The following is a 27,761-nucleotide window of genomic DNA, read 5'->3' as shown; positions in this document are numbered from 1 at the left end:
ATCCTTAAAGTGAACCTAAACGGAGAAGGATATGGATTTTTCCTTTTAAAATAATACCAGTTGCCTGAATCGCCAGCTGACCCTGTGTCTCTAATACTTTTAGCCACAGCCCCTGAACAAGCATGCAAATCAGGTGCTCTGACTGAAGTCAGACTGGATTAGCTGCATGCTTGTTTCAGGGTGTGATTCAGCCACTATTGCAGTCACAAAGATCAGCTGGACTGCCAGGCAACTGGTATTGTTTACAGGAAACATCCATATCACTCTCAGTTAAGGTTCCCTTTAAGCAACCTAATGTTTCTATTGCATTGAGCATACATGGTAAATTTTAGGCCAGCTTCAGTTACTACTGTTGTGGTACAGTGGTTAGTGTGCTTGCCCACCACACAGTGAGATCTGGGTTCGATTCCCAGCCATGGTATGATGTAAACTGGTTTTTGAAATAGTATAATTCCCTGGCAGATGAGACCCTCCTCCCTCCGGTAGGAGGGAATGGGTAGAAGGGGAGACAAGAGGAGGGAGGGGACCCACAAGAGGCTAATTAAAATCTCCCTAGCAGAGTGTGTAGCAGCTGTCCCATAACTAATTAGTGTAGGCAGACAACTGAGTCAAATGATATAAGGACCTTGCTTGAGGGAGGGAGGGAGGGCAGTCCACCATCAGGATGTGTATTTCACTCAATCAGGTGTGCCTCCAGGTATTAGAGCTCTTGAAACATGTTTTCTATCATTTTTCCAGCCGGTAGAATTTTTAAAAATTTTCAAAGTTCGCCTCCCCATTGAAGTCTATTGCAGTTCGCGAACTGAACCTTTTGCGGAGGTTCGCGAACCTAAAATCGGAGGTTCGCGACATCTCTAGTGGTGGGTCATGGTGGTCACACTGTTATGGTGGTAAGTCATGGTGGTTGCACTGTTATAGCATTGGGTCATGGTGGTTGCACTGTTATGGTGGTGGGTCATGGTGGTCACACTGTTATGGTGGTAAGTCATGGTGGTTGCACTGTTATAGCATTGGGTCATGGTGGTTGCACTGTTATGGTGGTGGGTCATGGAGGCTGCACGGTTATGGTGATCCTTCTAGTGATCACAACGATCAGATCAGATGGCGGACCATTCAAGAAATTGGGTCTTTAATGAGCACCCAAAGTGTAAGAATGTTTTTGGGTTGTGGAATGTGGGTTTTGTTGAGCGTAACCTCTCCTGTCACTTAGTTCCCTTGTTTCCACTCGGCCGGTCAGCAATGCCCACATCACACATCATGTTTACTTGATTCACAAAACAGTCGATAGTTCCCTAATTGGAAATAAGTCAAGGTGTAGCAATAGTTTAACCGCCTTGCAACATCTCTCTGCATTGTAATGGATGACGTTATCCAAGGTTCTACTGTGCATTTCAGGGTAACTGGGCTATGAAAAGTAATATGTATGTATGTATAACGTGCAGCGTGCGTGTTGCATAATGGCCGCATTGCATCGCGTGGGCGACACACAACACACACAGCTTGAATTTAGCCTTACTAATAGACCACACAATCAATAAAAATGTAATCGGTATAAAGGCTTGTACCAACCACGCAATTTTCCCAACGATTTGTCTGACGACCGGCGATTTTTGAGCGAAGAATGATCGTTTCCACAAACTCACAATATAGGTACACGCGATGATGAGAACGATGTTTAGGGATGTACGGCCATAACAACCGTCACAGTGGATCGGATCACAAAGTACTGTGATCAAATTTCCATTCGTGCCCATCGAGTGCCGTCGCGCGTACCTACCAGCCGAAATACGGCTCGTGGAACGTCAGGGGGCCGTGGCTAGATCCATCCTCCTCTGTTGGGTGGTGAGAATTTAGCTTTAGGGAACAGCAAACTTTTTTTTACAAAACATTTCGTTTTGTTAGGAGAAGCCGATAGTTCTGACATCTTTGGGGAGGTACTCTGCAGGTATCCCCTTAGCATACCTAAATCACCTAAATGTATCGCTCCACTTTGAAGTCTGCAGCGGGTGAAAGCGGATAAGTATGTAAAATTTGGACTAGGATATCACAGGAAGAGGAACATTTGGAAAATCACAATTTGGTCTTCAAAGAGAAAGATGAAAGCTGCTCGTCGCCTCATCAGTTTCCCGGGACGTGGAGTACATTAGCAATGAGCAGTGCGGATAAAAATATTTACTTTGGTTATCAAGTCAATTAAAATATGTATTGGTTCATAATTACAGTTATAACTCCTGTCTTCATTATGCATCATCTGTGAATCTATAAATAGCCATCTGGCTTGAGAAAACCGTTTAGGTGGTACCAGAGCTGGATCATCGACAAGGCAACCCTGGCGAGCGTCCAAGAGCCCAGATACCACCTTACCTGATCCACTTCCTATTATTACCCAAAAAGTCAGATAGCAAGCAGAGGGGGGCTAAGCTGCTACTATGTCTGGGCCCCATTTAACCTTAATCCATTTTTGGTACCACCAGCCCATATAACTTTCTAGGTTCTGAATGTCCAAGCCCTCTTTTGCAATGGCCTCATAGTCACTGGTCTCCTCCCATGTGTCCAACATCTTGGCACTTCTAGTCCGGAAGGCCATGGAATTCAGAGAGTCAAAGCGGTGAGTTCATCCTTTTCCACACTGTGTTTTTTTCTACACATGACCTTATTTATAGTCCAAGTTTCACAGCCATATGTTACTACTGGAAATACCACGGCTCTAACGATCCTGATCTTTGTTGGTAAAGTGACATCTCTATCCTTTACTATCTTGTCCGAACTTGCCATAGCTTTCCTTCCAAGCAAAAATTGTCTCTTAATCTCATAGCTGCAGTCACCATCTGCAGAGATCTTCAATCCCAGGAAGTTGGGATCAAACTTCTACTTTTTCTCCATCTATTTGCAGATGGTTCATTGGAGCAGGTGACCTTTTCCCTAACCTATTAAAAGAAAATAGTCAATGAGATGATAATTACTACATCCTTACCGCACCACATGAGGCTGTATCTGATGGAGCCAGACGTCGAGACTTGGTAGTCTGAAACGCCAGTATAAAGCAAGTGACAAGAAGAACGAAGTCTATCCATGCAGCCAAGCGAGTGGCAGGTCAGAGTGTTCGTAACGGGTGAGAACTGAGGAGTGGCGTCCATTATCACCTTCCCTGGGAGATGAGCTGGACTCTGATGATCTTCTTGTGTTGGAGTCCCACGACTCCTATCAGCACAGAGGCAGCTGGCTGACAACACAACTGCCTGAAGACTTAGGGATAACCTCTGAAGGAGCGGATTAAATAAAAGAACACCAGCAACGGGGGACATAAACAGTCTGGATAACAACATACGTTTCATTTTCTGGGACCTGTCCCGCTATAAGCTGATGAGGAGAATAAGCCAATGGCGGAACATGACATTTTAATATCCCACATGAACCTGGCAGCTACAGGCTTGTGGACAACAGTGACAGGAGATTCGGGTGCAGAAGTTTGGTCGCTCCATAGGTACCCAATTAAGGGAAATTTGGACACAAAGAGTGCTGAGGCCCATGCCCGCTATTTGTAGCCATAGCAGGAATGGACCCCATCAGCCGTTATTTTATTAGGTGCCACAGATGACCCCGATTTCCCTTAATTGCCGGGCTCTCAAATTTCCCTTAATTGGCAATATCAGAATCAGAATCAGAATCATTTTTATTCGCCAGGCACGACAGGGTCGTGCTCGGAATTGGATTTGGCACGTACAATTTCACGGATAAAGGATAAGACTATAGATAGCAGAGGGCCTACAGTAAACAGAGAGTCGTAGATAAAACAAAAAGAAGAGCACATAAGTCAACAATGGCTAAAGCAGAAGTCCAGATTCATAATTAGTTCATGAACAGAGTGCAGTTCTGGAACACAATGTAGCTCCAGTGCTAGGCTCAGAGCGAGTCAATGAGTTCAGGAGGGTGACAGCTGAGGGGAAGAAAGAGTTCCTGTGCCTAGAGGTTTTGGTGGCGATGGCCTGAAACCTACGGCCTAATGGAAGTCTGCTGAAGAGCCGCTGGCCAGGGTGAGAGGGGTTGCCAGCAATCCTCCGTGCTCTTGAGCGTAGCCTGGAGTTGTGGAGGAGGTCAAGCGAAGGTAGAGGTCTGCCGATGATTCTCTCCGCCGATCTAATGACACTCTGAAGTTTGTATCTGTCTCTGGTGGAGGAGCCAGCGTACCAGACTAGGATGGAGGAGCAGAGGACGGACTCGATGGTGGCGGTGTAAAAGCACGTCAGTAGCTCTTGAGCCATGCCGAACTTCTTCAGTTGGCGGAGGAAGAAAAGCCTCTGCTGTGCTTTCTTCTGGGTCAAGGCTGTGTTTTCCTTCCAGCTCAGGTCTTTGGAGATGGTGGTGCCCAGAAGGCGAACGCTGGCTACTCTCTCGACCTCGGCGCCATCGATAGAGATTGGTGGGGGGGGGAGGGGCATGCTTCCTGAAATCCACAATCAGCTCCACAGTTTTGGATGAGTTGAGGACCAGCCTGTTCTCCCTGCACCACTGGCAAACTCTGTCAACCTCCTGGCGGTAGGCCTGCTCATCATTGTTTGTCACTAGCCCAACGATGGTGGTGTCATCTGCAAACTTGATGACCTTGACAGAGTTTTCCTTGGATCTGCAGTTGTTCGTGTAGAGAGAGAACAGGATCGGTGACAGGACGCAGCCTTGTGGGGCCCCCGTGTTCGTTGTCCGCGGCTGAGAGGTGACCTCCCCAAGCTTAATGACTTGAGTTCTGTTAGTCAGGAAGTCTGTGATCCACCCACGGAGTGTGGGAGGGACATTTAGCTCTGAAAGATTGTCCTGCAGTATGCGAGGGCAGATGGTGTTGAAGGCAGAGCTGAAGTCCAGTAGTAGAATCCTGGCGTATGTGTTAGGTTTGTCCAGGTGGTCGTATGTGAGCTCAAGGCAGATGTTGACAGCATCATCAGTGGATCTGTTCGCCCTGTATGCAAACTGGTACGGATCCATTTGGGGGGAGGTGATAAGCTTGATGTGTGACAAGACGACTCTCTCAAGGGTTTTCATGATGTTGGATGTCAGGGCCACTGGTCTGTAGTTATTGAGGTCGGAGTTACCATGCTTTTTGGGGACAGGGATGATGGTAGACTTTTTGAAGCATGCAGGGACTTTGTCGACCTGGAGGGATTTGGAGAATATGGAAGTGAGGATGGGTGCCAGCTGGTGTGAGCAGGTTTTCAGACAGGCTGGTGACACGCCGTCTGGGCCAGAGGCTTTCCTGGGGTTTAGCGAGGACAGGTGGAAGAGGACATCGGCCTCGCTCACGGCTGGAGGTGGGAGGCTTGAGACTGAGAGATAATCTGCGCTAGGAGAGGGGTGAGCCGGTGCTGTTACTGGCTCCCCCAGTGCCTCCAGGTCCTCAAACCTGCAGTAAAAGTTGCTGAGGTCCTTGGCTAGCTCAGTACTGGGTGTTGCGTGTTGTGGGGGAGGCTTATAGTTTGTGGTGGCTTTAAGCCCCTTCCAGACAGCTCGTAAATCATTTGATCGCAGGTTGCATCTTATCCTTTCTGCGTACTCCCTCTTTGCGGCTCCCAGTTCTCGCTTCAGGTTGTTCCTTGCTGACTTATATTCCACTTGGTTGCCGGACTTGTGCGCCACCTCCTTGCTCCTCCACAGTTTCCGTAGTTTGTTGGAGAACCACGGTTTATTGTTCGGATAGACTTTGACGGTCTTGGTTGGTACGCAAAAGTCTTCACAGAAGCTGATGTATGAGGAGATGTTATCCGCCCACTCGTCAAGGTTTGGAGATTCCATGGCCTTCCAGTCAGTGCAGTCGAAGCATGCCTGAAGTTGGAGTTTGGCCTCGCTTGACCACACTTTGGTGGATCTGAGAACAGGTTTTGCTGACTCCAGGCGTCTCCTGTAGGTGGGGATCAGATGAATGAGAGAGTGGTCCGAGGAGCCTAGCGCTGCCCTTGGTATGGCTTTGTAGGCATCCTTCAGCCCTGTGTAGCAGTGATCGAGAGTGTTCTGATTTCTGGTGGGGCAGGCCACATGCTGGTGAAAGCGAGGAAGCTCCTGGCGGAGGTTAGCCCAATATGAATATGGCGGTGGTTACTGGTAGGCATCGTGGGGGGGTCAATTGGGGTAAATCGGTAATGGGAGGGCACGTGTGAGGATAGGGTTAGGTTTAGCGATAGTAAAATATTGATATTACTTCTGGCCAATACAAGTTTATCAGTCATTTTACCAATATCCTAATAATAATAATTCCAGTATTTGTATAGTGCTTTTCTCCTGTCGGACTCAAAGCGCTTGCGAGGCAGCCACTAGAGCGCACTCAGTAGGCAGTAGCAGTGTTAGGGAGTCTTGCCCAATAACTCCTTACTGAATAGGTGCAGCTTACTGAATAGGAATAGCTGAGATTTGAACCCTGGTCCCCTGTGTCAGAGGCAGAGCCCTTAACCATTACACCATCCAGCCACCAGCTATCCAGCTACTAGTGGCTATTTCCAGCACTCACATTTCCGTGGCACCCATTTTGCATGTTTGGGTGGACAGCAACAACAACAACAACAAAATCACTGAGCTGATTGGTTGTCAGAGTAAACGACCCTCTCGCCTGGTTACGTTAAATTGTGATTGGTTGTTTACATCACTGAGCTGATTGGTTGTCAGAGTAAACGACCCTCTCGTCTGGTTACGTTAAATTGTGATTGGGTGTTTACATCACTGAGCTGATTGGTTGTCAGAGTAAACGACCCTCTCGTCTGGTTACGTTAAATTGTGATTGGGTGTTTACATTGAACACGGGCTACAAAACAAAAAAAAGAAAATTAAAGGAAAATGTCTGCTTCTATAACATACTTAAGCTTATCAACATATAATCATTTCACTATCATTCTGTGATTTGACATTATTCGAAAACCTTTTTTCACTTTAATCTTCAGCCAGTAATTTCTTGATAAACTGAATCATCTCTTCTCCCTGTTTCAGCACTTGGTCCAATGCCCCGCCCACAAGTCTGCAGTAACTCCTCCTCCCTATTTACATGACTTAATCATTGCTCTACCCACTTATGTGTATAAACCCATCCTCACCTTTTAGTACTTGTCTAACTGCTCCACCCAAATGTCAGTAGAAACTCCTCTATTTCAGCACTCGGCTCATTGCCCCACTCAGGGCCGGATTTAGACCAAGGCCGCCTAGGCCATGGCCTAGGGCACCACAGGAGCAAGGGCACCAAAGCAGCAGGCTAAACTGGTGTAGCATTTGGAAGCTTCCAAATGCTGCAATGCAGGGAGATCAGGCGAGCACCTGACTGCGGTACTCTGCTGCTAGCCACCTGTGCAGCAGCCACCTTCCTCTCTGTGCAGTTTGCATTGTGTCCGGTGTCTATGGATTTGGGGAGCATTGGAGATGGAAAGGAAGAGGAAGCTTCTGCACTGGAGATGAGCGGAGAAATAAGTGACACTGATGGCTGCTGCGGTGTGAAGGCGAGCTGGCTACCTATACTGATAGGGGGGTGGGAAAAGGAGGGATTAAGGGAGTCATCTGGCTACCTATACTAGGGTGAAAGGGGGAGGAGTCATCTGGCAACCTATCCTAGAGGGAAAAGGGTGGGGTCATCTGGCTACCTATACTTGGGGGGGAGGGGAGGGGTCTTCAGGCTACCTATACTGAGGGGGGGGGGGGGGGTCATCTGGCTACCTATACTGGAGGGAAGGATCATCTGGCTACCTATACTGGGGGGGTCATCAGGTTACCTATACTAGAGGGGGGGGGGGTCATCTGGCTATTTATACTGGAGAGAAAGGGGGGAGGGGTCATCTGGCTACCTATACTGGAGGGGTGGTCATCAGGCTACCTATACTAGAGGGAAGGGGGAGGGATCATCTGGCTACCTATACTGGAGGGAAGGGGGAGGGATCATCTGGCTACCTATACTGGAGGGAAGGGGGAGGGGTCATCTGGCTACCTATACTAAAGGGAAGCAGCTAGTCACAGTGGCCTAGGGCGATAAAGAGTACAAATCTGGCCCTGGCCCCACCCACAAGTCTGCAGGAAAACCTAATCTCCCTGTTTTTGCGATTGGCTGACTGCCTCTCCCAGAAGTCTTGGCAGCCTTTGACCTGGGTGGGAATATGCCTCAGTACTGCCCTTCTGTCTGCTGCAATGCAATTTCAAGCTTTGTACAGTAAATCGACTTTTTCTGTCAATTTTCAGATTCATTTTTCAACCGGAGTCAATCTCATGAGGTTTCTATTGGATTTGTATTTCCTATGATTATATTTTTATTGAATTGAATGTCTAAGTCTACAAGAGTATGTCCCCTCTTCCAGCATACAGGGAGTTACAGATCTCCGCTGAATTCATTGCACAGTACGGAGGGGACTGGGAGAGCGAATCTAAGCACTCGTTTCCCCTGTATTACAGCACCGGGGCCACTAACAATATGAGAACCATCGCTCTTATCATGTAAGGTGGCGGAGGGCCTCCTTTTTCTTTAATTAGCAGTTTTCCCATAACAGGCATAAAGCATAAATAATAAAAGTGAAGAGAGACCTTTCTCGCTGACGCCCCGCAGGTAGTGCTGCGCGTACCATTTAATGGTGTCTTAATGACGGATGTGGCTTTATCCTGCAATTAGGATGCAGGTAATTGGTTTGCTTAACGGATTCGTCAAGATAATGATTCCATCAAGCGGGTTGGGATTCCGCAGCACCAGCAGGTGTCATTACAGCTAAACGCGTACAACACGGGGAAAACGGGACAGTGCAGACATTTCTATACCCAAGGTGGAGGAAGAGTGACAGCGAGTCATTTGGGTCCTCCGCAAGCAGGGCTGCTCTCCAAATTCGCGAATATCTAATGTACCCGTGATCACAGGTAGATTTTCATGCTTGCCGAATTCGAATAGCGATCCTGCTCCCAAATTCGAAGTCGAATTTTCCCAAATCGTGCTCTCGAATTCGGCTGTGATCACAGGTTTTAACCCGTGATCACGAATTTGGATTCCGCTGCCGCCGCCCAAAACCCGCCGACTTTAAGGGTTAATAACAAAGCCCCCTTAAATGCCAGAATCACCAAATTTGCAGGTTATGTTAAGAAGAAAAGTGGGAGCAAGGGGAAAACATTTTTTCAAAAGACCTTATACTTTTTGAGAAAATCGATTTTAAAAGTTCAAAGAAAAACACGATACATTTAAAGGCCGGTCAATGACAGATCGTGGGAAATATTTCCCAGCAGTTAATAGCAAAGGCCCCTTAGATCCTAGCAACACCAAATTTGCAGGTTATGTTAAAAAGATAGCAGGAAACAAACAATATTAAAAAAAAAATGTTTATTTTTGGGGAATGTTCCGAGTGTGGGAAATCTGAAAAAAAAATGGCGTGGGGTCCCCTCCCGAGCCTCTGTAACCCCTTGTCCCCCATGCAGGCTGGGATAGCCAGAATGCGGAGCCCCGGCCGAACCCTGAGCTATACCAGCCCGCATGATCCATGGTTGGGGGGGGGGGCTCTGGGGGGAGGGGCCGACAAGCCTCCCCCTTTCCCTCGGAGCCCTTCTCTGGGGGGGGGGGGGGGGATTCAGACACCTTTGCAGCCAAATAGATCAGCAGGGCTGCCAGGCAACTGATATTGTTTAAAAGGAAAGAAATATGGCAGCCTCCATATTCTGCTCAATGAAGTTGTCCTTTAAAGTGTCATAGATTAGCTGGACTGCTGGGAAACATGAATCGGTATTACAAAATAACATAGATGGCTGCTTCTCTCATTCCTTAATGCTTGTTTCAGCTGTGACATCACTATAGATAAATCAACGCACAGAACTACACTTCCCATGATCCCTTGCGGTGACTGTTAGCCATAGCTCCCAACTGTCCCTCTTTTGGAGGGAATGTCCCTCTGTACCTCTTTCCTCCTCATTTGTCCCTTTTTCAGGACGTTGTCCCTCTTTCTATGTAAATATATGTATTTCTCTACTAAAAACTGTGTTTGGTTGACTCTAAACTTTATTCCAATCCTTTAAATTGATATATTACTAATTTTAAAATGTTACTATAAAGGAAAATGAACCAGGATAGAAAGGACCAGTGTGGTATGAATTTAAAACAACACATTTTTCTTATGAAATCTTTATGGTATGCGTGATTAGGGGTGTGACGGGGGCGTCATCAGGGGTGTGGCAGGGGTGTGATCATGGGGTGTGGCAGGGGCGTGGCTTAAAGTCACACTTAAAGAGAACCTGTAACAAAAAAAGTTCCCCTGGGGTGTACTCACCTCGGGAGGGGGAAGCCTTAGGTTCCCAATGAGGCTTCCCCCTCCCCTGTAGCTGCAGGCAGTCCAGCGCTGGCTCCCCTGAAATGTCCCAGAATCCTGCCTCGACAAGCACTGGTTTATTTACCTCTCCTGGCTCCAGCGGGGGCGCTATTGCAGCTCACCGCACGGAAATAGGCAGAAATAGCCGATCTCCGTCGGGTCCGCTCTACTGCGCAGGTAAAGGAGACTTGCAGGAGACTTACGCCTGCGCAGTAGAGCGGCCCGACAGCGATTGGCTATTTCTGCCTATTTCCGAGCAGAGAGCGAATACTGCGCCTGCGCTGGAGCCGGGGAGGTAAATATTTACATCGCCGCCGTTCCGGGAGGATTTTCGCCGCCGCGGGACCGAGTAGGATGGGGGAAGCCTCGATAGGATCCGGAGGCTTCCCCCACCCGAGGTGAGTACCCCCCAGGGGAGGTTTATAAAGTTACAGGGTTTTTTAAGCCTGATTAAACAAATCAGTTTTATTCACCTGGGGCTTTTACCAGCCCCCTGCAGCCTTCCGGAGCCCTCGCAGTCACTTGCGGATCCTCCTGTCCCTCGCCGCCAGCTAGTTTCGTTGTCGGCGACAGGCACAACAGGCCTGGCCAGGCGTCTGCATCTTCGCATTCCTGTCCACAATGGCGTCCTGCTGGAACGCAAAGAAGCAGATGCCTGGCCAGGCCGAAAACAAAACTAGCTGGCGGCGGGGGAAAGGAGGATCCGCAAGTGACTGCGAGGGCTCCAGAAAACTGATCTTTTCACTTTAAGTGCCCCTCTTTCTCATCTCAAGATGTGAGGTATGCTGTTAGCTGCTGATACCCCACACTGGCTACACTGCAGCTTCATGTCTGATGTCAGTTGGTAGCTGTGCCGACCATCACATGACAATAGAAGGAGTAGTGTCGCAGTAAATGCGTCCATACATCAGGCGATTTTGCAGGCCGATAGACCTTCTGTGTTCGATAATTTTATCAAATTGGAGGAAAATTGGTGACTCAACATGTCTGTCTGATTGATAATTCGATCAATTTTGAGCCAAAATTGGTCGAACAAATCGGTCACAAATTCTCGAACAGGTGCGCGTGAGTAATGGCAACTCTAACCCAACAGACCCCTGTCCAGAGAAAACCGCCAGTGCTGTTCCCCTTAGTGTATAAATGTACCAGTGTGTGCTGTGCGTTTATACACTACCTGTCCCGTGTGACGGCAAACACGTGTCACACATCACACGCTCTAAACGCCAAGGGCATGTATATCCAAAATGGGGGGATGGGAAGACGGATGGGCACTGCGCAGTGAGCGGTATAGGACAGGTAATGTATAAATACACACACAGGGGCACATGCATACACTAGGGGGCAGCAGCGAGGCGGCAGATGTTTACCGAGATATTTTATGCAGAAATCGAACGGGAATTGGCCTAATGCTGGGAATACACGGTTTGTGCCCCTCGATTGAGACATTGAGATGGCTCGATTGATAATTTCCGACATGTCCGATCTCCCTCCAGGTCGATTCCGCGCTCGATACCACATCGGGGACAATGAAAGAAGATAAGGAAAACGAGCAGAAGATAAGAGAATGGCCCGCGGGGTCAAGCGGGGAATCGATCGGGCGTCAGAATCGAGCGGTACAAATGCACCGTGTATTACCAGGCCAGCGTAATATGTACAGGCAGCCGACAGATCTCTCTCCAATCAGATTCGATAATAGACAATAGGAAAGAAAAAACAAGGTCTACGTTTAACTTTACCCATATATACGGTTGCAATGTGTGTTTTTTTACCTCTCCTAGACTTCCTGTGTAACCATAATCCTCAGCTGAATATCCATGTGTAACCTAACTCTGAAGATAATCCTTTACCACCTTATTATTATTATTATTATTATTTTTTATTTATATAGCGCCAACATCTTCCGTAGCGCTGTACATAGTACAAACAAATAATGGTGAACAAATATACATAAGATATACAAGACACTGTACAGTCATGACATTGAATAGAGTAAATACAGATACATACATAGTTGATATGTAGTTGGTACATATACATATGTTAAAATTACAGCAGTATGAGAAACACTAGGAGGAGGTCCCTGCCCTTGCGAGCTTACAATCTAGAGGGTAGTGGGTAGGAAACAAAGGGGAAGGAAACACAAGGATTAGTGGGTGAGCCAGTGTGCCTTCAGTGCTGCCTATAGCAAATTATAGGCTTGTCTGAACAGGTGTGTTTTCAGAGTACGTTTGAAGGTACTCAGCACTAGTCTGTAATTATCAGACAGAGAGCACACGTGCGCACCTGTAGCAAGTACATAAACATTATACATATGCCCTATTCCCTTCCCCAGGGGTTCATATTAAAGGGAGATTAGACGCCGGGACCTCGCACGGAAATTACGCTATTTGAATATGTAATATAAATTAGGGGCAGATCCTGTTCCCTCCTGTTCTGGTTTTATTTACAGCATAAAAGAGGGGAAGTTGCATGATGTGTTTTTTATCTGCGCCGCTATCTGTCGTTTCTTGAAGGCCGATTCCCTCCATCCAATCCGGGGCCACGGATTTCACTTCCAAATTTTACTTAACGTCATCATCTAACGTCTTAATTCATAAACATTAGAAATGTGTATTTGGTGACATTTTACATCTACATTACATCACCTATCCAAAAAAAGTCACCATATTTAAAATCTGTTCAAAAGAACGATACGGAATAGAAAGGAAAAGGTGCATCCTAAAGGCTCAACAAAAGTCTTTTAAATGCACAATTGGCAAACACAACTTTTGTCAAGTAAAAGATGTACAAATGACAAGACGTTATCACTGATAAGAGGCGACCAACGACTGATAAGACGCAGCTCAAGTCAATCCAACCGTACAAAAAAAAGAAAAGAAGAAAAAGAAATAAATGTCAGTTCAACCGATCAGGCTTATAAGCTGTGGACCCTGGTGCAAGGTTTACATTGCCCCCCCCCCCAAGCACACCACAGTGTCAGAGGTACAAGAGGGGGATGGGAAACAGCGTCTTCCATAAAAACAGACTGGCAGAGTTAAGCTGTGGCTTTTGTGCATGGGCTGGCGGCGTCACACTGGCCAGAGAAGTGTTCAGGAGCCACGGGAACCCCCTGTAATTGCTTTCCTCTCCGGGACTCCGCCGTCATGCTGACCTCACAGGATTGTTCATCCCTTAGCAATAATAACCCTTCATAAAAGATTCATAGGTTATGCGTCGTCAGGAAACGCCGCACTCTGAACGTCCTTTATAGCAGTCACAGAGATCGCCCCCTTAGGGACACATGAAACGAGGGACGTCACTGATCTGTGACATTCAGCTGCTGAAAGGGAAAGAGACAAAGTTAATTGAATCAGGTGGAGGAAAAGTGCTGAAACACAGCAGCCAATCACATTTCATTTCTATAAAAAATATGAGATACTTACCTAAGGAGAGGGAAGGCTCTGGGTCCTAAGGGGCCTTCCCGACCCTCTCACGGTCCCCACGCTCCAGTGCTGGCTCCACGTTCGCAGTCTCCAAATGCTGGGTCGGAGATTGCTCTCTCTACCGCGGGAGGCTTCGGAGCCAGAATGCTTTCAAAGACGGGCAGCTCTGTGGGTGACTTCAACTTTCCAGACGTTGACTGGAGTATTGAGGCTACCCATTCTGGTAAAAGCAGCAGATTTCTGGCAGCACTACAGGGCAGTTACTGACTCAAATGGTAACGGAACCGATCTAGGGGGAATGCGTTACTGGATCTGATCATTTCTAATAGACCAGATAATGTATCAAATGTGCAGGTTCAAGAACATTTGGGAAATAGTGATCACAACATGATAACGTTTGATCTGGTGACTGATAGGCCACGGGGCAGCGGGACCACTAAAACTATGAATTTTAGAAAAGCAAAGTTCAATCAAATTAGGCAGGCACTAAGTTTGGTGAACTGGGATAATGTACTACAAGGGGAGGACACTGAAGGGAAATGGCAAGCTTTTAAACTTATTCTCAATCAATACTGTAGTATGTATATCCCATATGGAAACAAAATGTCTAGGAATAAAAAAAGGCCTCTATGGATGAATAGAAAGGTTAAAGATAAAATTAAGGGGAAAAAGAATGTCTATAAGGTCCTAAAACAGGAGGGGACTGAGGCTGCACTCAGCAATTATAAGGAGTGCAATAAAAGTTGTAAAAAAGAAATTAGGCTGGCAAAGATTGAAGCTGAAAATCAAATCGCTAGGGATATCAAATCTAACCCAAAGAAGTTTTACAAGTACATCAACTCTAAAAAAAAAAAAGAAAGGTTGACTGTATAGGACTCCTAAAGGATGAGGATGGGAACTCAATGGTGAATGACCAAGGTAAGGCAGAGTTATTAAATGCTTTCTTTGCTTCTGTCTTCACAAGGGAAACATCACGGTTGCAAATTACAGATTCAGAAGACTCTCAATCTTCCAATTGTAATATTAAATACTTAACACAGGAAGAAGTGAAGGCAAGACTAAATAAATTAAAAATAGACAAGGCACCTGGCCTGGATGGCATGCATCCTTGGGTCCTAAGGGAATTAAGTTCAATTATCAATAATCCCCTTTCACTTATTTTTTGTGACTCTCTTGCAACTGGCAGAGTCCCAGTGGATTGGCGTACAGCCCACGTTTTCCCATTATTTAAGAAGGGCAAAAAATCAGATTCAGGAAATTATAGACCTGTAAGCTTAACATCAGTTGTATGCAAACTATTTAAGGGGTTACTAAGAGATACTATACATGACTTCATGGTAGAAAATAATCTTATTTCTCAGCATCAACATGGGTTTACTAAAGACAGGTCCTGTTTGACTAACATGCTCAGCTTTTATGAGGTAGTGAATGCTAATATGGATATTGGGAATGCTGTAGATGTGATATACTTGGACTTTGCAAAGGCCTTCGACACTGTTCCCCACAGAAGTCTGGTGCAAAAGTTGAGGATGCAAGGACTGGGGAAGAGTATGTGTGCATGGATAGGGAACTGGCTAATGGACAGAAAACAAAGAGTTGTGGTCAATGGATCGTACTCAAAATGGTAGTGAATTGGGTCCATCTGATAATCCCTCTCTGCGATTGGGAGTCTCAGGACCTGTGGGTTTGAGGTAGGACACGAGCCTGATGGTGCAGTATCGTTAATATGGTTGAGTGCTTGTACAGTATTTGTGAGACAATATACTCACAGTGTCGGGTTGCTATCCTGCAACCACCAAATGCGCGTGCGGAGAAACACCGTCCCCGCTCGGTATCCCGGGTCCTTCCAGAGTTGGGCGGTCGCTCTCCTTTATTCCTCTCTATCTGCTAGGATTGCACATTTGAGGGGATTGTCACCTCACTTGGAGGTGTGTTACTAGACTGGATAGGGTTTTCAGAAGGCGCCCATGCCGACCACAGCAATACTACTAAAGGTGTTTTACTGACCTGAGGAAGCGGGCTGAGGCCCGTGAAACGCGTTGTCTATACGTATACCTGTCTGTTTACAATAAAGAACCTTTTTACCTAATATGAGTCTAGAACAGAGGTAAGCCACCTCATTTTTTTCTTATATACATATATCATTAGTATATTCCAAGGGCGCCTCCTGAATACAGATGTCCCGAACGGTTCACCGGCGAACTTATTCGCGCAAACTTTGGTGGTTCACGTTCACGGTGAACCCTCAACTATATGCAAGTTTGACCCGCCCCCTACACTACATCATTAGGCTCAATTTTCTCCCTCTACATCACAGTCAGCAGACACAGAGCAGCCAATCAGGCTGCACTCCCTCCTGGAGCCCCCCCCCTTATAAAAGGCAGTCAGTGTCGGCCATTTCCCTCACTCGTGTGGCTACAGTAATTAGAGAAGGGAGAGCTGCTGCAGAGCCATTAGGGAAAGCTTACCGTATATACTCGCATATAAGCCGACCCGCATATAAGCCGACCCCCCAACTTTTCCCTGAAAAAACTGGGAAAAATGATTGACCCCCATATAAGCCGGGGGTAGGAAATGCTGGATTGGTGCAGCCCCCCAGTGTGTCCCAGTATAGCTAGTATAGTGCCCAGTATAGGTAGGTAGTGTCCAGTATAGCTAGTATAGTGCCCAGTATAGCTAGTAAAGTGCCCAGTATAGCCAGTATAGTGCCCAGTATAGCGCCCAGTATGGGTAGGTAGTGCCTCAGTTTAGCTAGTATAGTGCCCAGTTTAGCTAGTATAGTGCCCCAGTATGGCTAGTAAAGTGCCCAGTTTAGCCAGTATAGTGCCCAGTTTAGTTAGTATAGTGCCCAGTTTAGCCAGTATAGTGCCCAGTTTAGCTAGTATAGTGCCCAGTTTAGCCAGTATAGTGCCCAGTTTAGCCAGTATAGTGCCCAGTTTAGCTAGTATAGTGCCCAGTTTAGCTAGTATAGTGCCCAGTTTAGCCAGTATAGTGCCCAGTTTAGCTAGTATAGTGCCCAGTTTAGCTAGTATAGTGCCCAGTTTAGCCAGTATAGTGCCCCAGTTTAGCTAGTATAGTGCCCAGTTTAGCTAGTATAGTGCCCAGTTTAGCCAGTATAGTGCCCAGTTTAGCTAGTATAGTGCCCAGTTTAGCTAGTATAGTGCCCAGTTTAGCCAGTATAGTGCCCCAGTTTAGCTAGTATAGTGCCCAGTTTAGCTAGTATAGTGCCCAGTTTAGCCAGTATAGTGCCCCAGTTTAGCTAGTATAGTGCCCAGTTTAGCCAATATAGTGCCCAGTTTAGCCAATATAGTGCCCAGTTTAGCTAGTATAGTGCCCAGTTTAGCCAATATAGTGCCCAGTTTAGCCAGTATAGTGCCCAGTTTAGCCAGTATAGTGCCCAGTTTAGCCAGTATAGTGCCCAGCATACGTAGGTAGTACTCCCGGCTCCCTCCCCGCCGCTGCTATTACCTGCAGGCAGCGGCCGCTTCCTAATCCGCGTTCCTCTTCTTAAACTTTTCAGCGTGTATCACAGCAGCGCGCCCGGCGCTGCTGCTGTGACGATGCAGAGTGCAGGAAAGAGCGCGGCTCCCTATAACGGCGATCTGTATCGCCGTTACCAAGGGAACCACTCTTTCCTGCCCCTGCATCGTCACAGCAAATACACGCTGAAAAGTTTAAGAAGAGGAACGCGGATTAGGAAGCGGCCGCTGCCTGCAGGTAATAGCAGCGGCGGCCGCGGGGGGAGCGGGGAGCGGGGCGCGGAACACCCACCACTATACCACCAGGGAAGACTCGCATACAAGCCGACCCCCCAACTTTTGACCCCCTTTTTGGGGGTCAAAAATTTGGCTTGTATGCGAGTATATACGTTAGTTAGGCTCTTGTAGGCTTGTTAGCTTGCTCCTTGCTGATTCTTATTGCTAAAAAGCACCCCTCAACAGCTCTTTTGAGAGCTAATGTAGTTCTTGTGATCTATTTTTTTTTTTTGTGTCCCACTGACACTTGCATATACAGCCCTGTCAGTCAGTCGCAGCTGCTGGACCTTGGCCCCTTGCTAATTCCTACTGTGCCACTGCCAGGCCCAGCACATTCAGTGACTCCCTGTGTGCGTGACAGCTGCACATTTGTTATACCAATCACTGCATACGTGTTCATGTTTACTGCACCTGCGTGACAGAAGCACACAGCTGCTCATTTATTTATTGTATTTATAAAGCGCCAACATATTACACAGCGCAGCATTGTATTGATACCAGTCACTGCATACCTGTTCAGTGCACATACATGACCGCATGCAGTGTTATATTATATACCAGTCACTGCATACCTGTTCATGGTACCTATGTGTGTGTGTGAGACAGCTGCACATTTGTAATACTAGTCACTGCATACCTGTTCAGTGTACCTGTGTGTGTGAGACAGCTGCACATTTGTAATACCAGTCCGTGCATACCTGTTCACTGCACCTGTGTGACCACACGCTGTTTTATATCCCAGTCCGTGCATACCTGTTAACTGCACCTGTGTGACAGCTGCACATTGTATTGTAATACCAGTCACTGCATACTTTTCACTGCATCTGTGACTGCACAATGCATTATACCTGGCAGTCAGTGCATACCTTTCACTTGAATGGATGACAGACTTGCCCACCATAACAGATTGTCGTTAAAGGATTCAAAGTTGATTCGTCTCATATACAGCAGGGCCTCAAAAGAGTCCTCCTGTATTGCCATTTTTCATCACTACCTCCCTGAGTCGGGACTTGCGTGCCGTGCCTGCTGCCTTATTTGGATGTGTGGTGGTAGCCGTTCCTGCTCCTCTGCCCACAGCAGCAGCCAGGTGTCCATTAAGGCAATCTTTGAGCGGAAGAAGCCAATGTCTGCCAGTCACCTCCTTGCCCCGCGTCTGACAGCTGGCTTGGCAGAACCGTTAGCTCGCCAGCTGTTACCATACCAGCTGGTGGACTCTGAGGCCTTCCGAAAACTTGTGGTGATTGGGACACCGCAGTGGAAGATACCAGGCCGCAATTATTTTTCTAAAACGGCGATACCCAAACTGTACCGTGATGTTGAAAGGAAAGTGGTGTCATCTCTGGTACACAGCGTTGGGTGAAGGGTCCATCTGACCACATATGCCTGGTCTGCCAAGCACGGTCAGGGCAGGTACATTACTTACACAGCCCATTTGGGTCCTTCCTTGGATGTGTGGTGGTAGCTGTTTCTCAGGCTCCCACTCCGGACCGGAATCGAACCCTGATTCCCGGCCCGTTACCCGTGGTCACCATGGTACTGAGAAAGTAATATGGAAAGTTTATCAGCCACACAGTTGAATGAATGGCAGACTTGCCCTCCATAACAGATTCTCATTAAAGGTACTGAACAGCCAGCAGAAAAAAGTTATTTAAAAAAAATAGATGTAAGCTTTAACAATGGTAGAGAAAGTTGTTAAGGCAGTCAGACATTACCTGACATCACTCGTCATGGTGCACGGCCATCACTACACAAAGAGCTGTTTGCGGTGCGTTACACAGTGAGTTTGGTGTGTCAGTGTGAAGCAGTACTCTAATTACACTCTCTGATTGATGTATACACATGCAAGATGTTTTAAGGCACTTTGGGCCTCCAATTTAGCAATAAAATTTGATTTCTGCCATTAAACCCTGATGTGCGCCAAATCCAGATTTTCCCCGGGACTTTTGGCATGTATCCCACTCCGCCATGCCCCCCTCCAGGTGTTAGACCCCTTGAAACATCTTTTCCATCACTTTTGTGGCCAGCATAAATGTTTCTAGTTTTCAATGTTTGCCTCCCCATTGAAGTCTATTACAGTTCGCGGAAGTTCGCGTTCGAGGTTCGCGAAACGAAAATCGGAGGTTCGAGCCATCTCTTCTCCTGAAAAACCCTATTCAGTCATATTCAAAATGGGAGACTGTTAGCAGTGGGGTCCCACAGGGGTCAGTACTGGGTCCAGTGCTCTTCAATGTATTTATTAATGACCTAGTAGATGCAGTAGTGAGCAATGTTGCTATTTTTGCAGATGATACAAAATTGTGCAGTATCATCAACTCTCAGGAAGATAGTGTCATATTGCAACAGGATCTGGATAGGATGGCTATATGGGCACATACATGGCAGATGAAATTCAATGTTGAAAAATGTAAAGTCATGCATTTTGGCCGTACCAATGGTCTAGCACCATACAAAATAAATGGGATACAGTTGGGGACATCAAACTTGGAGAAGGACTTAGGAGTACTCATTGGCAACAAGTTAAATAATCGTACTCAATGCCAAGCCGCTGCAGCTAAAGCTAATAACATTTTGGGATGCATTAAAAGGGAAATAAAAACTCGAGATGCTAGCATAATATTGCCCCTGTTTAACTCTCTAGTAAGGCCACATCTGGAATATGGAATTCAGTTCTGGGCACCACATTACAGGGAAGATATGGCAGTTTTAGAGCAGGTGCAGAGACGAGCAACAAAATTGATACGTGGGATGGAAGGTCTCACTTACCAAGAAAGGTTAGATAAACTGGGTTTATTTAGTCTAGAGAAAAGACACCTTAGAGGGGATCTAATTAACATGTATAAATACATCAGAGGGCAATATAAAAGCACCTATACTGGGGGCACCTATACTGGCTACCTACTGGGGGCACCTACCGGACTAACCTATACTGGGGGCACCTACCGGACTAACCTATACTGGGGGAACCTATACTGTCTACCTATACTGGGGGCACCTATACCTGGCTGAACTATACAGGGGGCAACTATACTGGCTACCTATACTGGGGGCACTCATCCGGCTACCTACTGGGGGCACCTATACCGGACTAACCTATACTGGGGGCACCTACCGGACTAACCTATACTGGGGGAACCTATACTGGCTACCTATACTGGGGGCACCTATACCTGGCTGAACTATACAGGGGGCAACTCTACTGGCTACCTATACTGGGGGCACCCATCCGGCTACCTACTGGGGGCACCTATACCGGACTAACCTATACTGGGGGCACCTACCGGACTAACCTATACTGGGGGAACCTATACTGTCTACCTATACTGGGGGCACCTATACCTGGCTGAACTATACAGGGGGCAACTATACTGGCTACCTATACTGGGGGCACCTATACCGGACTAACCTATACTGGGGGCACCTACCGGACTAACCTATACTGGGGGAACCTATACTGTCTACCTATACTGGGGGCACCTATACCTGGCTGAACTATACAGGGGGCAACTATACTGGCTACCTATACTAGGGGCACCCATCCGGCTACCTACTGGGGGCACCTATACCGGACTAACCTATACTGGGGGCACCTACCGGACTAACCTATACTGGGGCACCTATACTGTCTACCTATACTGGGGGCACCTATACCTGGCTGAACTATACAGGGGGCACCTACACCTGGCTGCCTACCTACCTCTGTTTGCACCACAGCTATAACGTGTGATGCCAATTGTCTGGTGCTGTGCGATCATTCCAAATGGGGGGGTGGGGGGGGGGTGGGGACTAAGTCAGCAAAAGGTCTCGAACCGGCCTTGATTACAGCAGACACATTTATAAATTTTCTTGGAATGCATGCAATGCAGATTGCCTTTAGACTACATAATAAACACAGTGCAGAAGGTAAATGGAATTTGATTTTGTGTCCGACAATCCTGCTTTAATGGGACAATCTGATTTTTAAAACTTCTGAGCAGAGAATAGGTGATATGCAATCAAATCATTGCATTTTTATGATTAGGCCCCTATTACTCTCACAGAAAGAACAACGCAGGTATGAGTAACCTGCATCGGCCAATCAGGAATGAGCCTTATTGTGTCCTCATCTGATAAAAGACGCAATCTGATTGGCTGATGAAGGTAACTCTGGTAGGCAGTAAGCATCACCGCCTTTTGCCTGGTCAAACAGCGCTGTGACTTTATCTGCAGCCCTTCCCTTGTGGTTATTGATTTCGCTGCCGCGGCCCTGACTCAGCTGCAGCTGTGCGCAATGTACCCCTTTCTCACCCACTATGAGATTAGAGGCTGAAGTAGCAATCACGTTAAGGACTTTATTGTGGTACCAAGATTAAATTGTGCACTGAATCACCCCATGAGATGAAAGCTGGAGAGAGGGAGAGTGGAGAGAGCTCGGCCGCGGTAATGACAGGTGGAGAGAGAGAGAGTGGAGAGAGAGAGAGAGTGGAGAGAGCTCGGCCGTGGTAATGACAGGTGGAGAGAGAGAGAGTGGAGAGAGAGAGAGAGTGGAGAGAGCTCGGCCGTGGTAATGACAGGTGGAGAGAGAGAGAGAGCTCGGCTGCGGTAATGACAGATGGAGAGAGAGAGTGGAGAGAGCTCGGCCGCGGTAATGACAGGTGGGGAGAGGGAGAGTGGAGAGAGCTCGGCTGCGGTAATGACAGGTGCAGAGAGAGAGAGTGGAGAGAGCTCGGCCGCGGTAATGACAGGTGGGGAGAGAGAGAGTGGAGAGAGCTCGGCCGCGGTAATGACAGGTGGAGAGAGAGTGGAGAGAGCTCGGCCGCGGTAATGACAGGTGGAGAGAAAGAGAGTGGAGACAGCTCGGCCGCAGTAATGACAGGTGGGGAGAGAGTGGAGAGAGCTCGGCCGCAGTAATGACAGGTGGGGAGAGAGTGGAGAGAGCTCGGCCGCGGTAATGACAGGTGAAGAGAGGGAGAGTGGAGAGAGCTTGGCCGCGGTAATGACAGGTGGAGAGAGAGAAAGTGGAGAGAGCTCGGCCGCGGTAATGACAAGTGGAAAGAGAGAGTGGAGAGAGCTCGGCCGCAGTAATGACAGGTGGAGAGAGAGAGTGGAGAGAGTTTGGCCGCAGTAATGACAGGTGGTGAGAGAGAGAGTGGAGAGAGCTCGGCCGCAGTAATGACAGGTGGGGAGAGGGAGAGTGGAGAGAGATCGGCCGCAGTAATGACAGGTGGAGAGAGAGAGTGGAGAGAGCTCAGCCGCAGTAATGACAGGTGGGGAGAGGGAGAGTGGAGAGAGCTCGGCCGCGGTAATGACAGGTGGGGAGAGGGAAAGTGGAGAGAGCTCGGCCGCGGTAATGACAGGTAGAGAGAGAGTGGAGAGAGCTCAGCCGCAGTAATGACAGGTGGGGAGAGGGAGAGTGGAGAGAGCTCGGCCGCGGTAATGACAGGTGGGGAGAGGGAAAGTGGAGAGAGCTCGGCCACGGTAATGACAGGTGGGGAGAGAGAGTGGAGAGAGCTCGGCCGCGGTAATGACAGGTGGTGAGAGAGAGAGTGGACAGAGCTCGGCCGCAGTAATGACAAGTGGAGAGATAGAGTGGAGAGAGCTCGGCAGCGGTAATGACAGGTGGAGAGAGAGAGTGGAGAGAGCTCGTCAGCAGTAATGACAGGTGGAGAGAGAGAAAGTGGAGAGAGCTCGGCCGCGGTAATGACAGGTGGAGAGAGAGAGAGTGGCAGTAGCGTAGCAATACAGGTTGCAGAGGTAGCGACCGCATCGGGGCCCTTGGGCCAGAGGGGCCCTTCCTCAACTAAAGTATTAGCTGTTAATTGGTCCAGTGGTGGTAATAATCACTTGTATATCATTAACACACTGTTCCCCACCCCCTTCTTGCACCTTTAATAATGTGGATGACCTCGGCAGGTTTTGGTGCCCCATATCAAGTGTTACGTACAGAGTGCTTGGGGGGCCCAATGTTAAACTTGCACCGGGGCCCGAAGCTCCATAGCTACGACACTGGAGAGTGGAGAGAGCTCGGCCGCGGTAATGACAGGTGGGGAGAGAGAGAGAGGGGAGAGAGAGAGTGGAGAGAGCTCAGCCGCGGTAATGACAGGTGGAGAGAGAGAGTGGAGAGAGCTCGGCCGCAGTAATGACAGGTGGAGAGAGAGAGTGGAGAGAGCTCGGCCGCGGTAATGACAGGTGGGGAGAGAGAGAGTGGAGAGAGCTCAGCCACGGTAATGGCAGGCGGAGAGAGAGAGAGTGGAGAGAGCTCAGTCTGCAGTAATGACAGGTGGAGAGAGAGAGTGGACAGAGCTCGGCCGCGGTAATGACAGGTGGGGAGAGAGAGAGTGGAGAGAGCTCGGCCGCGGTAATGACAGGTGGGGAGAGAGAGAGTGGAGAGAGCTTGGCCACAGTAATGACAGGTGGTGAGAGAGAGAGTGGAGAGAGCTCGGCCGCGGTAATGACAGGTGGGGAGAGAGAGAGTGGAGAGAGCTCGGCCGCAGTAATGACAGGTTGTGAGAGAGAGAGTGGAGAGAGCTCGGCTGCAGTAATGACAGGTGGAGAGAGAGAGAGTGGAGAGAGCTCGGCCGCAGTAATGACAGGTTGTGAGAGAGAGAGTGGAGAGAGCTCGGCTGCAGTAATGACAGGTGGGGAGAGAGAGAGTGGAGAGAGCTCGGCCGCAGTAATGACAGGTGGAGAGAGAGAGAGTGGAGAGAGCTCGGCCGCAGTAATGACAGGTGGGGAGAGAGAGAGTGGAGAGAGCTCAGCCGCGGAAATGGCAGGTGGGGAGAGGGAGAGTGGAGAGAGCTCAGCTGCAGTAATGACAGGTGGAGAGAGAGAGAGGAGAGAGCTCAGTCTGCGGTAATGACAGGTGGGGAGAGGGAGAGTGGAGAGAGCTCGGCTGCGGTAATGACAGGTGGAGAGAGAGAGAGGAGAGAGCTCAGTCTGCGGTAATGACAGGTGGGGAGAGGGAGAGTGGAGAGAGCTCGGCTGCAGTAATGACAGGTGGGGGGAGGGAGAGTGGAGAGAGCTCGGCCGCGGTAATGACAGGTGGGGAGAGGGACAGTGGAGAGAGCTCGGCCGCGGTAATGACAGGTGGGGAGAGAGAGAGTGGAGAGAGCTCGGCCGCAGTAATGACAGGTGGGGAGAGGGTTAGTGGAGAGAGCTCGGCCGCAGTAATGACAGGTGGGGAGAGAGAGAGTGGAGAGAGCTCGGCCGCGGTAATGACAGGTGGGGAGAGGGAGTGGAGAGAGCTCGGCCGCAGTAATGACAGGTGGGGAGAGAGAGAGTGGAAAGAGCTCGGCCGCGGTAATGACAGGTGGAGAGAAAGAGAGTGGAGAGAGCTCGGCCGCAGTAATGACAGGTGGGGAGAGGGAGAGTGGAGAGAGCTCAGCCGCAGTAATGACAGGTGGAGAGAGAGAGAGAGTGGAGAGAGCTCGGCCGCGGTAATGGCAGGTGGAGAGAGAGAAAGTGGAGAGAGCTCGGCCGCGGTAATGACAGGTGGGGAGAGGGAGTGGAGAGAGCTCGGCTGCGGTAATGACAGGTGGGGAGAGAGAAAGTGGAGAGAGCTCGGCCGCAGTAATGACAGGTGGGGAGAGAGAGAGTGGAGAGAGCTCAGCCGCGGTAATGACAGGTGGAGAGAGAGAGCTCGGCCGCGGTAATGACAGGTGGGGAGAGGGAGTGGAGAGAGCTCGGCTGCGGTAATGACAGGTGGGGAGAGAGAGAGTGGAGAGAGCTCGGCCGCGGTAATGACAGGTGGGGAGAGGGAGTGGAGAGAGCTTGGCCGCAGTAATGACAGGTGGGGAGAAAGAGAGTGGAGAGAGCTCGGCCGCGGTAATGACAGGTGGGGAGAGGGAGAGTGGAGAGAGCTCGGCCACAGTAATGACATGTGGAGAGAGAGGGAGAGTGGAGAGAGCTCAGCCGCAGTAATGACAGGTGGGGAGAGGGAGAGTGGAGAGAGCTCGGCCGCGGTAATGACAGGTGGAGAGAAAGAGAGTGGAGAGAGCTCGGCCGCAGTAATGACAGGTGGGGAGAGGGAGAGTGGAGAGAGCTCGGCCGCAGTAATGACAGGTGGGGAGAGGGTTAGTGGAGAGAGTTCGGCCGCAGTAATGACAGGTAGGGAGAGGGAGTGGAGAGAGCTCGGCCACAGTAATGACAGGTGGAGAGAGGGAGAGTGGAGAGAGCTCGGCCGCGGTAATGACAGGTGGGGAGAGAGAGAGTGGAGAGAGCTCGGCCGCGGTAATGACAGGTGGGGAGAGGGAGTGGAGAGAGCTCAGCCGCAGTAATGACAGGTGGGGAGAGAGAGAGTGGAAAGAGCTCGGCCGCGGTAATGACAGGTGGGGAGAGAGAGAGTGGAGAGAGCTCAGCCGCAGTAATCACAGGTGGAGAGAGAGAGAGAGTGGAGAGAGCTCGGCCGCAGTAGTGACAGGTGGGGAGAGGGACAGTGGAGAGAGCTCGGCCGCGGTAATGACAGGTGGGGAGAGAGAGAGTGGAGAGAGCTCGGCCGCAGTAATGACAGGTGGGGAGAGGGTTAGTGGAGAGAGCTCGGCCGCAGTAATGACAGGTGGGGAGAGAGAGAGTGGAGAGAGCTCGGCCGCGGTAATGACAGGTGGGGAGAGGGAGTGGAGAGAGCTCGGCCGCAGTAATGACAGGTGGGGAGAGAGAGAGTGGAAAGAGCTCGGCCGCGGTAATGACAGGTGGAGAGAAAGAGAGTGGAGAGAGCTCGGCCGCAGTAATGACAGGTGGGGAGAGGGAGAGTGGAGAGAGCTCAGCCGCAGTAATGACAGGTGGAGAGAGAGAGAGAGTGGAGAGAGCTCGGCCGCGGTAATGGCAGGTGGAGAGAGAGAAAGTGGAGAGAGCTCGGCCGCGGTAATGACAGGTGGGGAGAGGGAGTGGAGAGAGCTCGGCTGCGGTAATGACAGGTGGGGAGAGAGAAAGTGGAGAGAGCTCGGCCGCAGTAATGACAGGTGGGGAGAGAGAGAGTGGAGAGAGCTCAGCCGCGGTAATGACAGGTGGAGAGAGAGAGCTCGGCCGCGGTAATGACAGGTGGGGAGAGGGAGTGGAGAGAGCTCGGCTGCGGTAATGACAGGTGGGGAGAGAGAGAGTGGAGAGAGCTCGGCCGCGGTAATGACAGGTGGGGAGAGGGAGTGGAGAGAGCTCGGCCGCAGTAATGACAGGTGGGGAGAGAGAGAGTGGAGAGAGCTCGGCCGCGGTAATGACAGGTGGGGAGAGGGAGAGTGGAGAGAGCTCGGCCACAGTAATGACATGTGGAGAGAGAGGGAGAGTGGAGAGAGCTCAGCCGCAGTAATGACAGGTGGGGAGAGGGAGAGTGGAGAGAGCTCGGCCGCGGTAATGACAGGTGGAGAGAAAGAGAGTGGAGAGAGCTCGGCCGCAGTAATGACAGGTGGGGAGAGGGAGAGTGGAGAGAGCTCGGCCGCAGTAATGACAGGTGGGGAGAGGGTTAGTGGAGAGAGTTCGGCCGCAGTAATGACAGGTAGGGAGAGGGAGTGGAGAGAGCTCGGCCACAGTAAAGACAGGTGGAGAGAGGGAGAGTGGAGAGAGCTCGGCCGCGGTAATGACAGGTGGGGAGAGAGAGAGTGGAGAGAGCTCGGCCGCGGTAATGACAGGTGGGGAGAGGGAGTGGAGAGAGCTCAGCCGCAGTAATGACAGGTGGGGAGAGAGAGAGTGGAAAGAGCTCGGCCGCGGTAATGACAGGTGGGGAGAGAGAGAGTGGAGAGAGCTCAGCCGCAGTAATCACAGGTGGAGAGAGAGAGAGAGTGGAGAGAGCTCGGCCGCGGTAATGGCAGGTGGAGAGAGAGAGAAAGTGGAGAGAGCTCGGCCGCGGTAATGACAGGTGGGGAGAGGGAGTGGAGAGAGCGTGGAGAGAGCTCGGCTGCGGTAATGACAGGTGGGGAGAGAGAAAGTGGAGAGAGCTCGGCCGCGGTAATGACAGGTGGGGAGAGGGAGTGGAGAGAGCTCGGCTGCGGTAATGACAGGTGGGGAGAGAGAGAGTGGAGAGAGCTCGGCCGCGGTAATGACAGGTGGGGAGAGAGAGAGTGGAGAGAGCTCGGCCGCGGTAATGACAGGTGGGGAGAGGGAGAGTGGAGAGAGCTCGGCCACAGTAATGACAGGTGGAGAGAGGGAGAGTGGAGAGAGCTCGGCTGCAGTAATGACAGGTGGGGAGAGGGAGTGGAGAGAGCTCGGCCACAGTAATGACAGGTGGAGAGAGGTAGAGAGGAGAAAGCTCGGCCGCGGTAATGACAGGTGGAGAAAAAGAGAGTGGAGAGAGCTCGGCCGCAGTAATGACAGGTGGAGAGAGAGAAAGTGGAGAG

At 49.6% G+C, this 27,761-nt stretch overlaps 1 protein-coding gene and 1 long non-coding RNA gene across 4 annotated transcripts in view; one reads left to right on the top strand and one right to left on the bottom strand.

Annotated features, from left to right (window-relative positions):
* LOC137540814 (uncharacterized) overlaps positions 1-27,761 on the bottom strand; it is a 291,452-nt gene that overhangs the window by 132,095 nt on the left and 131,596 nt on the right. The gene's annotated exons all lie outside the window — the stretch shown is intronic.
* The window catches only part of LOC137540813 (urotensin-2 receptor-like), a 133,034-nt gene that overhangs the window by 62,803 nt on the left and 42,470 nt on the right, over positions 1-27,761 (top strand). Inside the window, exons 1-2 of one of the 2 annotated variants that reach the window (XR_011025052.1) lie at positions 9,867-9,928; positions 11,780-12,004. The exons of the other annotated variant lie outside the window; for it this stretch is intronic. The gene's annotated coding sequence lies outside the window, so the exon portion shown is untranslated. Of the gene's footprint in view, positions 1-9,866; positions 9,929-11,779; positions 12,005-27,761 lie in introns of those variants that run through there. 2 annotated transcript variants of the gene reach the window in all.

Source organism: Hyperolius riggenbachi, chromosome 12 (assembly GCF_040937935.1).
Source record: "Hyperolius riggenbachi isolate aHypRig1 chromosome 12, aHypRig1.pri, whole genome shotgun sequence".
NCBI lineage: Eukaryota > Metazoa > Chordata > Amphibia > Anura > Hyperoliidae > Hyperolius > Hyperolius riggenbachi.
This window is presented reverse-complemented; position numbering and strand designations above follow the sequence as displayed.